This window comes from Nanorana parkeri, unplaced genomic scaffold, assembly GCF_000935625.1.
Source record: "Nanorana parkeri isolate BGI_ZX_2015 unplaced genomic scaffold, ASM93562v1 scaffold31, whole genome shotgun sequence".
NCBI lineage: Eukaryota > Metazoa > Chordata > Amphibia > Anura > Dicroglossidae > Nanorana > Nanorana parkeri.
The window spans coordinates 2,257,392-2,273,116 of record NW_017306299.1 but is presented as its reverse complement, the minus strand read 5'-3'; positions in this window follow the sequence as shown (position 1 = coordinate 2,273,116).

Sequence of the window (15,725 nt, the reverse complement as noted above, 5' to 3'; positions counted from 1 at the left end):
TTAGAGCCCAATATCATCTTATTAATATATCACTTTCATTAAAGATGAAGGTGTATGCACTGGAGTTCAGTCATGTGAATGTATCTGATTCCATTGGTTTTTTTGTACATATGCCCCATTTCCCTATACACAGAGCTCTCCAGCACTATGAACACATATCCTGTTAGGGAATTTATTCACAGGCTTTAGACTGTTTTTAAACTGCTTTTGAAAAACTACAAGTTGCTTTTGACTTGCTTTGGAGGAGCCCTTGTCTATGATCATGAATTGCATTGAGATGTTTCTGCATTGCTTCAAGTTGCTGCTTAAATGCTTGGAGCTGAATTTGACTTCTTTCTGAGGTGCTTCATATTATGTTTCTGAGTTGCACTGAGCTGTTTCTAAGCTGCTTAAAGTTGCTTCTTAAGGTGCCCACACACCTTGTCGGTCGCACGTCTTCCATACACTGCACGATTCTCGTACGATCGCGGGATTTCCCGCGATTCTCGTACGAGAATCGTGCACTGTATGGGCACCTTTAGATGCTTTGGCCTGATTATGATTTGCTGCTGAGGTTCTTATAATTATGCTACTGAATTGCATTGAGCTGTTTCTGAGCTTTTGAGACTCTTCGAGCTGCAAGTGTCTTGTTTTGAGCTGCTTTTGCAATCACATTGGCTTATTTGAGGAAAGCAATTCAGAAGTAAGTGCTCATTCCCACAAGCCTTTCTTATGGAACATCAGAACTTTGAAATAATGATAGTGTCTAGTAATTAAAACACAACCTATAAAAAAAAGCTTCACAAGCACTTTGGAATTAATCAGGCTTTTTCATTTTCCCATGTAGCTCTATTTTCCATCTCATTCGAACCGTCTTGTTTATTTTATGTAATAACTCCTTTGCCCGAAGCAGCTAAATATATCTCAGAATTCATCCATAAAATATGATAACGAAAGAAAGCCATCATTTTCCCAGTCCGCGTCTCCAGGATCCCAAATATTGTCACAGCGTACGCAAATATACTATTCATAGGAGGCCCGGCATTTTCTGTATTTTCATTCTGACTTTCTCACAGTAGTCTGCAGTCATCGAAGGTTTAGTTCAGCAAGACGTGCTTTGGCACACTGAGAACCAGTGAGGGACGTGAGCTACATGGTCTGGGGGTATTGAAGTTCTAGGAAGGGGGCAGCTGCACCGTCTGGGAACCTTGAATGAGACCAATCAGCATTGCACTGAGGTGGCAAGAAAGTTCCCAGTTAAAGGAAACCCGTACCAAAATAAATGGTGATATAATTCTCTGATACTAAAAACCAATACTGGAGCTTTGATTATTAAAATTGAAGCCACTACCTTAGGTCCTGCGCTTGCTGGGGACTCCCTGGCAGCCTTCTAGAGAACCATGCAGTGCCTGTTTACAAGCGCTTCCGCTGGTCCACACATCTCTCCCTCCTGAGACCCTCTGCACATCTCCCCCTCCTGAGACCCTCCACACATCTCCCCCTCCTGAGACCCTCCGCACATCTCCCCCTACTGAGACCCTCTGCTGTATAATGTCTTGCGGAGATTTGTAGTCTTCTATAGCTGATGGTAATGTTCTGCATTGCTGTGTAATGTATTGCTGAGATTTGTAGTCCTCTATAGCTGGTGGTATTCTGCATTGATGTATAATGCAGTGCTGGGATTTGTAGTCCCTCTACAGGCAGAACTACCAGGGTTCCACTGGCTACAGCTGCGACTGGGCCCTGGCGCTCCACCACTGTCCTATAATCATTAGTCTGCATTGCTTTGGAAAAACTGACACATGACATCTAAAGAAAACGTATTGATAATTGGTATTAGTGAGTACTTGAGGAAAAGTAACTGGCATTGCACGCTGTTAATATGTCTGCTGTCAACTAGGACCTCCACATCTTTTTCCACCTCTGATTCTTCCAGTTGATCTTCCATTAATGAATAGCTTGCATGCATAATTATAACACCAAAATGCAGAACTTTATAATTATTAACTATTATCCTCATCTAGATGCGTCCCGAGGCCGGGTGTTACCCGGTCTCCAGACCGGGTGACACACCGCCGTGTCGTCATCACGTGTGTGCGTGACATCACCTCTCGCGTGCGTGATGATGTCATCATGCATGCGCAGCCGTCTGATTGACGCCTGCCAGCGGCTATCTTGGTAATAGATGCAGGCAGAGAGAGGAGGGGACGGGATGAGGTATGCCGCCGGGTCCCCTCCTCCCTCCTGACACTGTTGGGCTCTCAGTCCATGACCAAGTGCCCGACTTTTTAGAGGGGGTGACACCAAAATGACTGTCAGTCATTTTGGTGTCACCCCTGCAATGGTGTCACTTGGGTGAGGGCCGCAACCCCTGCACCTCCATTGTGACGCCCCTGCCATCATCTGCCATGTAGTTGCAAACTCCCTAATTTAATCCAGGTCTGTAATATTGCTATGTCCTTTGTTGTTTTCATCACCTCAATCATTTCAATGGCAATGCATGAGTGCTGCGCATTTTCGACGCATTTTGTGAACACGAGTTAAAGCAGGCTCATGAAATTCCTTTGGTGTGCATTCACAGAATGTCTAGGTGTAGACGGGGACTTAAAGGTGTTTTACTTATCTGCTTCTCAGTCCTGTTGGCTTCCTTTAGGCTGCTAGACTGTTCCCAGCAGCCTCTTCTCCCCTGGACTCCGGCAATCTAAGGACCATTGATGTCATCACGTCTTATGTAGGTCCACTGACCTGCATTGGACATAAAGCCACCAAAGGACAGTCCATAGTCAGAGTGGAGAGAGGTGAGCGCTGACCACGACGGGAGCCGGGATTAGGTGAGTTAAAGGAGAACTATGAGGTCAGTGCTTTTCACTCACCTCATAGTTGTAGCCGACCTGTGACAATGAGACTGTTACAGGTCGGCTCAGTAGATCGGGAAGTGAGCGAACACATACCGGCGTTCGCTCACCACTCGATCCTGTCACAGCTCTCTGCCGTGACAGGGGAGGGACTGGATTCCCCCCTCCCCGCTCCGATCCGCCAGCGCTGACTGGCGGATCGGACAGGGGAAGGGGGCGGGTACAGCTAGCTCTGCCTCTAGATAGACAGAGCCATAATTGTCGGGATCCGCTTCAGCTGCGGCGTCTCAGTATACTGCGAGCAGTAGCTCGCGGTATACTGAGCCTAGGGTGACGGGAGGACGCTAGTTTGTGTCCTCCCGTTCCCTTAAGGAGAACTATGGGGAAAAGCTTTAACACCATAGTTCTCCTTTAAACAGCTTTATCTGAGTCACCTAGACAAAACGAGCTCTTAACCCTTGCAGTGCGGGCTTAGCCCCACGGCAAGTGTATGCTTTCTTTCTTTGCCCGAAGTTCTTCTTTAAAATAACTGTTCATTAGTAAGAAGTCCATATATGCGCATCATTGTGATCAGGGGGATCGGTAGACAGCCAGTGCCTGCTGGCATGACAATCTCTTGACATGACGTGTAGCAGATGCTGCTCTCTGCATGTGTGCTGGTAATCATTATCGCCGAAATAAATGAGTCTCAGGACAGGTCTTGTCATCAGCACTGCATAGGAGAGGTCACTGTGACCTTATAGTCTTAGCACAGAGAAGAAGAGAGAACAAAATGATCATTGCCACCATGAAGGCGGGTTATTCAGATTCCTGAGCTAGAATTATAGCATTGTAAAAGATATTAAAGAGTCATATAGCTAGAAAGTATCAACCAGCTGCTACAACCCAGGGGAAAAAAGGCAAATGAATCACTCAACACTTTACAAATACTCCCCACCATGTCTCCACCGAGAGGCCAGATCAGAGTTACAATGTTATACAATATTCAGCCTGTCTGAGGAAAGTTAGAGTTATATTCGGCATTGTCTATGTAGAAAACAGTCAGTGGGAACCCCAGTTCCATGTGCTCCTCTGCTATAGGGGTGTCTGCTTAAAGCAGAACCTTTACCCTTATCTTTAAAATACCAACAAAGACACCTTTAGAAATGTTTAGTGATGACAATCTACAAACACATACTTCTAGATCATTGTTGCCTTTGTGTCCTTTCTCCTTTCTTTCCCAGTCTTCTGACAGCGGCCATGTTTACTAAGGGCAGATTACTAGCTCTCCCTTTACTTCCTGGATTACTGGCACATGTGACTAGATATGTGACCAGGATAAGTAGAAAGGTTCTTGTTGCACTCCTTACCGGAGATCCCATGTAATAGGAAGGGTGCTCGTGACTGCGGATGGCACCGCTGTATGCATAAGATAAATGTGAAAGATGTCACCAGCGCACAGAAGATCCTTTTGGAATCCTCAAATGCTCATTTTATTAAACAAGTTGTCAGAATGGATACAAGCGCTTTCGGGACCTCTCAGGGTCCCTTCGTCAGGCTTCAGCATTTATCTTAGACATGTGACCATGCACATCATCTCAGGGTAGGAAAATGCCTTTCCCTGAGATCTCATGAGATTGCAGATGAGATTTCCCAGCAATGGTCTGCTGATGACAAGACAATCCCAGTGTGCATTGCTTTGGCAAACTGGAGTCGTTTTGCCCTTTCAAAGCAGGAAGTGAAAGCTCTGCAAGTGTAAGTATTTCACAATCACAGCATTTTACACCTGACATGTCTGTGTTATTACTAATCACCATACATAGGGGGATGCATTGGTAGAATTTGATCTTTGAGTGTAAAGGTCCGCTTTAATGGTATGCCCCTCGGCATCCTCAAGTCAAATATAGAGTGCATTGGCCATGATGAATCAGGGACCCTAGACCACTGTAGCGGAGGGGGAGAGAGGCTCCAGGGACCGGCCTAAGAGGAAGCCGGCTGCGAGGTTCGGGTGAGTATTAGACGTGAGTTTCATTTCGAATGGAAATTCAGATATATTTCTTTAAATTCGGACATTCAGGTGCATCTGAATTTCCAAATGGCAAAATAACTAATTCAAACATATCCAAATTTTTTGATTACAAAAATTCGGATGCATCCGAATTTTGTCCGAATGCCATGAACAGGTGTATTGTTACAGCGTGCCCTCCCCTGTAAGAATTTTGGAAGGGATCTCCATGCCAAAAAAAAAGCATAGGGTCCCCCCAAAATCTCTTGCCCTCATCAACATGGGAACCCTGCCCCATGTTGAGGGTAAATGGCCTGGTATGGTGCGGGGGGTCCTCTTCTCTGCTAGGCTGCTGTTCAGATCAAGGGTCTGGTGAGGGGTTTTGGTGGCTACCCCACGCTTTTTTCTTTTTGGCATGGGGTCCAACCTAAAAGGTCCAGTAGGAATTTGAGAGGGGGGATCCCAACACATAATAAACTCTACCCAAATAGATTCAAATTAATTCAAAATTAAAACGAAAAATATAGGGCTGTTACTGATTAAAATCTTCGTGTTCGATTAATCGAAATTTTTTTTAATCGATTAATTATAACGCACATACAGATCCAACTACATTGGCCTATACACATACAGCACAGCAATGAAGTGATAAAATGAACTAGGATCACACTAATCCAGCACGTTATTATTATTCTGAGTTGCCCCACTCAAGCGGCAGCCATATTGAGTGGGGCACCTGAGATAAATAACGTGCTGGATTACTGTGATTCTAGTTAGTACTTTATTGCTGTGGTGTATGTATATAGGGCAATGCCGCGGATGGCGCTCGTGCAGAAGAACTTTCTTGGCCAGACCTCGTAGTTCTAAGAAAACCGGAAGTCAAACGGTCCCAGAACTCGATAGGTTGAGACTATCGATAGAACACCGGCCCAAGTGGCTCCGTCGGCTAACGAAGGGAAGGGGGGAGGTGACGTCACGGACATCGACGTCACTGGAATCCTCCCCCTTCCCTTCGTTAGCCGACATAGCCACTTGGGGAAGGGGGGAGGAGTCCGGTGATATCGATGTCCGTGACGTCACCGGATCTCTGCCGGGACTCCCGGAAGACCCGGAAGGCAGCGGAGAGGTGAGTGTTTTCATTATTGATCAAAATAATTTTAATCGATCAAAAATATTAACGATTAATCGGGTAATTAATCGTTAATTTCCGCAGCCCTAGAAAAATATGAATCGATGGGAATTCTGAATAACGAACTGAATTGTATTTCCGATCCGAGATTCAAAATCTGAAAAACATTTTTTTTAATAGATCTGAAACTAAACAAAATACATTTTTTTGAGCCTTCACATGTCTAGTGAGTGTAGTCAAAAATGAGCATTTAACCCTTGCAGTGAGGGGGTAGCCCCGATGCAAGGGTTAATAACAATTTTGCTCTTTAATCAGGTATATTGCCAGAACCTGTGGTAGGTATTGGTGATGCGTGCATTGTATATCTCTAGAGTGACAGTGTGTATCAGCTTATACAGCTCAGCCCTTGCGCTGACTCACGGGTAGGATTGCTGAGTGACTTTATGGATGAAATGCATCTGTACACATATGAGAGGCTCAGCAATGGTTCTAAAGAGCTGGTGGGAGTCCACGGACTTGTCATTTCTGAAGAGCGTTGTCGTCCTCTTCATTCTATGAGCCCTTCTTACACAGCCCAGGTAGGAGGATCACAAGAAGATCTTCAGCTTTTTGGCAAGTAAACAATTCATACGTAAGTGTTTCAGCTGTGCATTTATCTATTTAGCTGAAGATGCCATTTAAAGCTTAACCTGCTGTATATAAAAAAACACGAATGCAGCTCTGTAATCATTACATTTATTTTTGAACGCAAGCACCTTGATGGCTGACTTGATGTCACCCTGTTGCAGTCCCTGTGCAATAGAGCTCAGACTAGGAGAGGAAGCCAATCGATAGTACTGCAGTTAACATGCTAATAGGAGGAGAGAGCAAAGTGACAGAGAGATGAGCTCATCAGGCTGCTGCTTCTCCATTCACTGCCCAGGCACAGGTTAAGGGCAGGGGCGTCTCGAGGCTGGGTGTCACCTGGAGCGGAGACCGGGTGACACCCCGCCGTGACGTCATTCAGCATGCACGTGACGGCACCACACGCGTGCATGATGATGGCATCGCGCACACGCGGTCATCTACTCTTGGTGATGGACACAGGCAGAGAGAGGAGGGGACGTTCACTGGCGGGATGAGGTATGCCGCCGGGTCCACTCGTCTCTCCGGACACTGTTGGGCTCTCTAGCCATGACAGAGTGCCCAACGTTTTAGAGGGGGTGACACCAAAATGACTTACAGCCCTGCAATGGTGTCACCTGGGTGGGGGCCACACCCCCCTTGTGACACCACTGGTTAAGTGCCCATTCACACCACCTCCAGATCACCTCCAGACCAGACCAGATTGTTTCTGGACCTAAAATGCATCCCAATGTTTCCCTATGCTCTTCTTGGCCTCAGTTCACACCATCGCAGTCAGTTTCAGACCAGACCAGAAAAATACTGCGTGTCACATTTTGTCTGGTCTGGAACGCACCGGAACGCGCACAAACGTGCCAAAAACGCACCTGAACAAAACGCAATGGGAAAAAAATTTGTTTTTTGCCAGGTTTGGATGATCTCATCACCCCTGGACTTCCTGCTTCTGTGTAGAGAGAGATTTGTGAAGATAGGAACCATGATGGCTGAAGTGGACACTGAATTCTTTGTAGAACTTGTGGAAGGCTGCCCAGAGCTGTATGATCCAAGGCATGGGCAATATAAGAACAATAAGATGGACAAGTGTCAGTGCTGCCCATGTTGTCCCTGGCTATGATCATTTGAGCAGCTGGGAAAAGAACAACTGTGGTAAGTTCATGTCTCTTATGTGCAAGCATTGTGCTGCTCTTTTCCTGGCTATCTGTAGTCCTTGCAGAGGTCCCCCAGCAAGACGTAAAATTGAACGCAGCAAAAATGCGGCAAAACACAACGCAGTGCATTCCAGTTCTGGTCCAGAAAATGGTGTGAACCTGCCCTAAGGGAGGGACAAGACCTGTAAGTGGATAGCTCAGCACTGGATGGACTGAAACACATATGCTTTGGCAGGTAAAATAGCTTATTTGTATGCGTTTAACTGTGCATTTAGCTGTTTCCCTGGAGTTCAACTTTCATGTCCATCTTCTTTGCTTGGAGAAAAAACAAACTGACCTATCCACAGTGCTCAGACACAATCTGCATATCTTCTGTACTTACACTATAAATCTCTTTTCTGTAAATGAGTTACATTGAGGATGTACAAGAGCCCAGCATGATATCTATAAATCATATTACATAAAGGTCACTCTGTGTGCAGGTCATTAGATTACCATTATATATCTTTTATAAAGAAAAAAAAGATTTCCATCTAATTGTGATCTGTCCATCCCAAGGTGGTGTCTGTGCTCTATAGGAGAGCAAATAGCAGAAATGAACTAATGCTCCCATGCATGAAAGAATGAAAGTGTTACCCTATTTTGGGTAGGGAACGTACGAGATGACCCTCTCTGGGCAGTTTAAGGTAACTAGATCCTGAGCCTCTGCTAGGAATGGAGAATGGGGAACCTTACTGAGTTTGATTACATGGTGTTTCCACCTAGATGAGCTGGCAAGTAGAACTTCCTACTCCGAAAAAACGTGCCCTTGGATAACTTGCATATGTGTAGCATACAATGAATGCAGCTCCGGTTCTTGAATGCATCTCAACTGTTCCATTGGAATTCATATTGAAGGACTGATGGAGGTAGAATACCCAAAAGCTTCTGAGGCTCTAGGATCTAGGCTCCAGCATCTAGGAGAACAAGGTTACCGCTAAAGAAATCCGGCCACAATGAAATTAGGTTCTTCTGTTACCCCGTTCCAGTTCTGTGACTACAGGTCACACTACAGGCCCACATGACCTTCAGGGACATGGCCATCTCAGAGGTTCAAACCCTCTATGTCAGAGGTCCAGCCATGGAGCCTCTTTCCCGGCACACGACTACTCAGAGGCACGCATACTTCACATTTTGTGCATGGGCAATGTTCTGGAGGGGCGGATGATGGGTCTGGAGCGCTCAGTTGCGCGGGTCACGTCTCTCCCTCTCCTCAGTGCCTGGAAGCTGGGCGTTATGTGCAGAAGACGTCATGCTGCAAGGTCAGATTTTTACACTTTGCAGTAGCACTCTGCACGCATCTTTTTAATGATAATTTAGCCACAGGGTGTGGCTTCATGGTATACTCTGGTCTGGAAACTAAAAATAAAGCCTTGAGATATATACAGGAAGCAAAGTCTACCTGCATGGGGCTTAAAGTATATGTAAACCCAACTACTAACATTACTAAAATTACTAAGGACTGGTAAACTCTAAGGCAGTGGTTCCCAACCTGTGTAACCTCAGGACCCACATTTGTCCTCATTAAGTTGTGACCCAAATCGCACTGCAATAGAACGGTATTGCGGTACCGCGCATTCCGGTGCAGGCGATCAAACTGTGAATGGGAGGTGCATTTGGGGTGCCATCAAAATGAATGGCAATGCAACGCACCTCCCACACTATAACGCAACCGGCTATAGAGGACTACAAATCTCAGCAATCCCTGATGATTCAGCAATGGAGAATGGCAACCAGCTATAGAGGACTACAAATCTCAGCAATCCCTGATGATTCAGCAATGGAGAATGGCACCCGGCTATAGAGGACTACAAATCTCAGAAATCCGTGATTGCCATTCTCCATTGCTGAATAATCATTGATTATACAAAGACATTATTTGACCATCAAAACACAACTGCCTGCAGTGTGAGAACTGTAGGCCAAGTGACCCTGCTGAGGATTAGACTGGAACAATGCTGAGACTGCTATTTCTGTAACCATAAATCTGTAACTAAAGATACATAGTTATATAGTTCGGTTCAAAAATGTCCAAGTTTAATCAATATTAAATGAATCCACACATTCATACATACTGTACATAAATATATAGAAAACCTCCATATACATAACCCTATACAGTTAGTTGATCGAGAGGAAGGCAGAAAACATTACAAAGCATGCTCCAATTTAGTAAAAAAAATTCCTTTCTGATCCCGCAAGGCATTCAAATATTTCCTGGATCAACAATCTTTGATGTTATTAGTTATAAATGTTAAAATCCAGTTATAGTCTGTGCATTTAGGAATGCATCCAACTTTTTTTTATACAACAATTAACTGAGCTAGGTAGAACTGGTTCCTGAGAGAGTCTATTCCACATTTTTGCAGTTCTGATTGAGATGAATCCTTTCCGCATGCCAAGATTATATCTCTATTCCTCTAGAAGCAAAGAGTGCCACCTTGTCCTCTGCAATGACCTTAAAGTGAATCATTTGGCACCAAGTTCACTATATGGATCACTATGTAGTTATACATGGTGATCATGTCCTCCCTTAATACCCTCTTCTCAAGAGGGGACAAATTCAGTTCAGTTAATCTTTCCTCATAGCTGAGGTCCATCATCCATCTTATGAGTTTGGTTGCCCACTCGGCACTTTTAACAGTTCCCCAACATCCCTTATGTAAACTGGTGGGCAAAACTGGACTGCATATTCCAGATGAGGTCTTAGGGCTGAAACGCACCGCAATCGCTTACAAAACGTCCCCCTTCTTTGTGGGGCGGGAGGGGGCGTGGTGGTGCATTGAAGTCCATGGCACCGCAGCCATGCCCTCCACCCGCAGTGCGATCGGACGTGTGGCAAAACATTGCCTGCACTCCATTCCACTGCAAATGCAAAAAATAGAGCATGCAGCATTTGTTGCGTTTGTAGTGGCCCAGAACGCAGGCAATGTTTTGCCACACGTCCGATCGCACTGCGGGCGGGGGCGTGGCTGCTGTGCCATTGACTTCAATGCACCACCACGCCCCCTCCAGCCCCAGAACGAAGGGGGAAGATTTGTGAGTGATTGCGGTGTGTTCCAGCAGCTACCGCTCTGGAACTCACCACAATTGGTGTGAACAAACCCTTACTAGTGCTTTGTACAGGGGCAGATTATGTCCCGGTACAAGTCTAGACCCTTTTTAATACAAAAAAAAGTAGTTTGCTTGCTTTGGAAACTGCAGCTTGACATTGCATGCTATTATTAAGTCTATGGTCTACACAGATACTTCATAATTGCTGACTCAGCAAGCTGAATCCCCCCTAGAATGTATGAAGCATGAATGTTTTTAGCCCCCAAGTGCAGAACTTGACATTTATCAACAGTAAACCTTATTTGCCACATAGTTGCCCCAACACTGCATTCGGGTCTGCTTGTAGGTTTGAGACCTACAAGACCTTCTTGTAAGGACTTTATTCCACTACATAGCTTATTGTCATCTGCAAAGACATAAATGGTATTTCTCTTCCATTCATTGAAGGACACAGCTGGATCTTAGATCTTGACTGATGGATTCTATTGCCACCTGCAGGAGTGGAATACTAGGAAAAGAAAAACACAAGGACAACCCAGGGATTGCCCCTGCTGGTGGTCAAATCTTCTGTTTGCAAAGACCAACTCAGTCATTCAGGGTTGGTGTTGTGCTTTGGCAGCAAGGTTTTGCAGGCAGCGGTGTAAGCGTCCTTTGTGAGGGTTTGTGAGGTTTGTACCTATGCTGTTTCTAGTTCTCCTTTTTCTTGAACCTACCCTCTATTTGACACTGGATTTCCCATTGGTCAACATCTAAGATCCAACTGTGTCCTTCAATGCACGGAAGAAAAAAAGGATTGTTTTATCCAACGTAGGATTGCTGGGGAACATTGCCTTTAATTCTATTTGCAAATTATATAACATTTGGGATTAAAAATAGGATTTTTGTACTCACCCATCAGTCAAGATCCAGGTGTGTTCATCAATTAACACAGAGAAAAGACTTTTTACCACTTTTATTCCCAAACTCTATATGAATGATACATTTATAAATACGTTGTACAGTACATTATAAAGGTACATTACTAACAACTTTAAACCATTCAGAATTCAGAATATGAAGCATTGACCCTTGCAGTAGGGCTACCCTCACGCTGCAAGGGTTAAATGCCTATTTTTGTCTAGGTTCAAATAAAAAAAAGTTATACTCTCCTGATCATTGGAACCAGCTTGTTGTGCAGCGCTCTCGCCTACCTGTCTCCTCATCCACTGCAGTGATGCAATGTCCCTCGGCATCCTCACATCCTATACACTACGTATAGAACGTGATGATTCACTGGACCTTAGACCACAGGAGCGGAGGGGGAAAGAGGCTCCAGGGACCGGTCTAAAGGTACCCATACACCTTACAACCATCGCAAGACTTTGGTTGTAAGCGAATTAAAAGCTTGTACGATCTGCCCATCTTGGACAGGCAGATCGTACTTGCGATCATCGCAAGCCCGCCCTCCCCCCCGCCCCCCCGAAGGGCGGGCTTCCGATGACTGCAACGAGGGGCGGGCTTCCGATGTCTGCAAACGGGCAGTGTGTGCGTGCAGTTGTCGAACAAGCAGGCCACTAACCCGCCGAGAATCGTTTTCAAGCCTGCTTGTTCGAAGAAAGACGTGCAAAACGGTCGCACGCCTTCCATACACTTTGCGGTTGTCGTACGATCGTGGGATTTAGAGCTGACCAGCACCTAGGATCTGGTGAGTATAACTTTGTTATTTTCTAACCTAGACAAAATCAAGCACATAACCCTTGCAGTGCTGGGGTAGCCCCATTGCAAGGGTTAAGAAATCTTACCTCAGAGTTCTACTTTAAGCCAGGTTTCTCTCCATTTACAGACTGAATTTTTTAAGCTTTAGACTTTAATTTACATATTTCTGTGTGAAACTGTATCAAATGCTTTTGCAGAGTCTAGGTGTACTATATGCACAGCCATTTGTTTCCTTTGTCTATGTTTCTGCTTAATTCCTCATTTAAACAAAGTAGATTTGTTTGACAACTTCTGTCTTTCTTGAATCCATGCTGACTGTCGCTGATAATATTTTTTTTCTAGGAAAAAACTCATTATGAAGCTTTTTGTAACATTAAGGTATCTTCTTGACTACGGAAGTAATGATAAGTAAGAAAGATACATTTGATTCATTCTATTTGGGTGTTACTATTCACAAGTACCCTATCAGGGGATGTGAGCCTGTGTTGGATATTTGTTGTTTATCGGTGTCTATACCGAGTAAACGCCAAATTCTCTGATACTTAACCCCAATAACGGAACTTTCGGTCAGAAGGAGATTTCTTCTAACTAGCAGTGCCGTGAGATAACATGGAGTCGGCTTCCTGGCCAATCAGGAAGCCTGGCCATGGGTAATAACTCCCGGCCCGGCTTCCTGATTGGCCATGAAGGCGGCTCCATGCTGATTGATTGTGAAGCCGGGTTTCAAGCCAATCAGCATCGAACCGGCCAAAAAGCATGGAGCCGGATTCCCGGCCAATCAGGAAGCAGGGCTGCGGGTAATGGCCCGCCTTCCTGATAGGCCGGGAAGCTGGCTTCTTGCTGATTGGCTGAGATCCCGGCTTCCCCGCCAATCAGCATCCAGCTGTCCAAACAGCCTCCCGGCTTCCTGATTGTCCAGGAAGCTGACTTCATACTGATTGTCTGGGATGCCTGCTTCCCCACCTATCAGCATCCAGCTGGCAGAACAGCCGGCTCGATGCTGATTGGATGGGAAGCTGGATTCCCGACCAATCAGCATCCAGCCGGCTTCCAGGGCAATCAAGAAGCCGGGCAGCAGGTAATGACACTCTTCCGGGTTTCCTGATTGACCCGGAAGCCGACTCCTTGCTACCGGAAGTACCGGTATGGGAACTCGGTATCGGCGAATACTGAAATATAAATATCGGTACTCGTACTCGATACCGAAAAAACGGTATCAGCGCATCCCTAATTTTCACTATATTTAGTGCTAACGCCTTCATGTATAAAGTCTGTGGTATTATTACAGATCCAAAAGGCGGCTGAACTGTCTTTTAGCAAATGTAGCTCTTAGAGCAATAACTTCTAATATAAAAATAAACCAAAACCTCCACTTGACAATCCCCGAGTCACATGCTCTTATGTAACTCCTGGCTATATTAAATAACCCTATTAGCAGGAAACAAATGCAATTAGCTTTAGATCTCCTCTGGATTTGGTTAAGGTCATTAACCGGTCAATATGTCATTAATGTATCCGTGATGTGGAGTATCACGCTGCAATGAAACGCTAATTGTTAAATAAAAAAAACACACAGATTGCTTATTGGGTTTAAATGAGGTATGGTCGTTGTGCTTGGTCAATGACTGACACAGAGCTCTCGTTCACAGCTTTAATGGTCAGTTTTATGGAGATTAAAAGGCGCTGAGCTGTTAGCTGTATTAAACGTCCGGCACTATAAGCCAGATGAGGAAAATTCCATGTAACTGTTACGGCGAAAAGTATTAATCTGCTTGTTACCATTGCTGGAAATATTCTTGGAAGTAATAGACATAATAGGACCAGTTTCTAAACAACAGTGATATTTAATGTTTTTATTTCATAGTACATATTGATTCTGCTTATTTATTACAATGAAACTGTCATTACAATTTCAACTTTACCTGAATCAGATCAGCACATCAGAACTATATAATACACAACATAGGGGGTTATTCTCTAAAGAGCCGAAGGATCCAGCGGTAGCTTTGGCTGATCCTTCGGCTCCCTCCAGCCACCTCTGCCCTTTAGTTCAGTCGACCGTAGGGCTGCTGTACGGGCTATTCACTATAGCATGTTCGGCTGACCGAAGGCAGCCGATGTACGGCTGATTTTAGCCGATGTGCATCTGCAGACTCTGGGCCGCTGGGCAGGGAGATTTGATATGGCCCTTACACGTCTCCCCACCTGGCTCTTAGCAACCTGGGACATTCTGGCCGGAAAGGGGGCAAGAGGCACAAACAGGGGTGCCGATAGAGCAGTAGATCCAGTCCCGCTGTACCCCATCAATTCAGCATGTAGGGCCTGAGGCCCAGTACAGGTTGCCTCATTGATAGGAGTGCAGACGCCAGGTCTATCTAACATACTACACAGCACACAGAGTGTAGCAGTCTCAATAATGCAATGTACAATGCGATGTACAGAGTGCAGCAGTAAGGCGTATGTATTAAGGAGCCCCTGACATTGCTGGTCAGTGGGAGGAAAAAAAATACCCCAGGGCCAGTTGTAGGGAAAAAAGCCCTGTGGTCCGTAGAGGATGCCCTGGAGTCAGAGGTCCCTGGGGAAAAAAATGCACTGGGATCAATGGGAGGAAAAAAAATTCCTATTGTTGGTGGTCAAGGTAAGAAAAAATGCCTGGTGTAGTGGAAAGAACAAAAGGCCTGTGAGGCTAAGTGTGCCCTGAGATAAGAGGACCAGCAAGGCTCTGCCATCATTGTCCTGTATTAAGCAGAAAATGGGGTCCGCGTATATGATATACAAATATGGCTGCTCTCACATACATTGGTAATTAGATAAATAGAAGCCAAGAGATGAGAGAGCAGAGGAATGATGACTCAGCACACTGGTGCTCCTTTACTGTCTAATCAGCAGGGTGGAGATGGGTTCTTGCTTCTACAGAGGAGATGTAGCAATTGCTGAAAATGACATTAAAGTCTATTTTTTCCTCCCCCCCTATGCTGGGGTAAGGACTTACCTTAAATGATGCCTCTTGATCCGATCTTCATCTTTCCTGTAGTTTTCAGATGTCCCTCCAGCGCTGGTGCCGGTCTCTGATCCATCGCTGACTGATGTGTCTTCTGTGTCCCATGGAGTCTGTGCGGGTGCACGCTGCCTGAATTGACTTACCCTGTGTCTCGCTCTTCTCCTGACCAAAGATCTTTACTGCGGATGCGCCCGCCCCATGGTACATTGTGGCTATC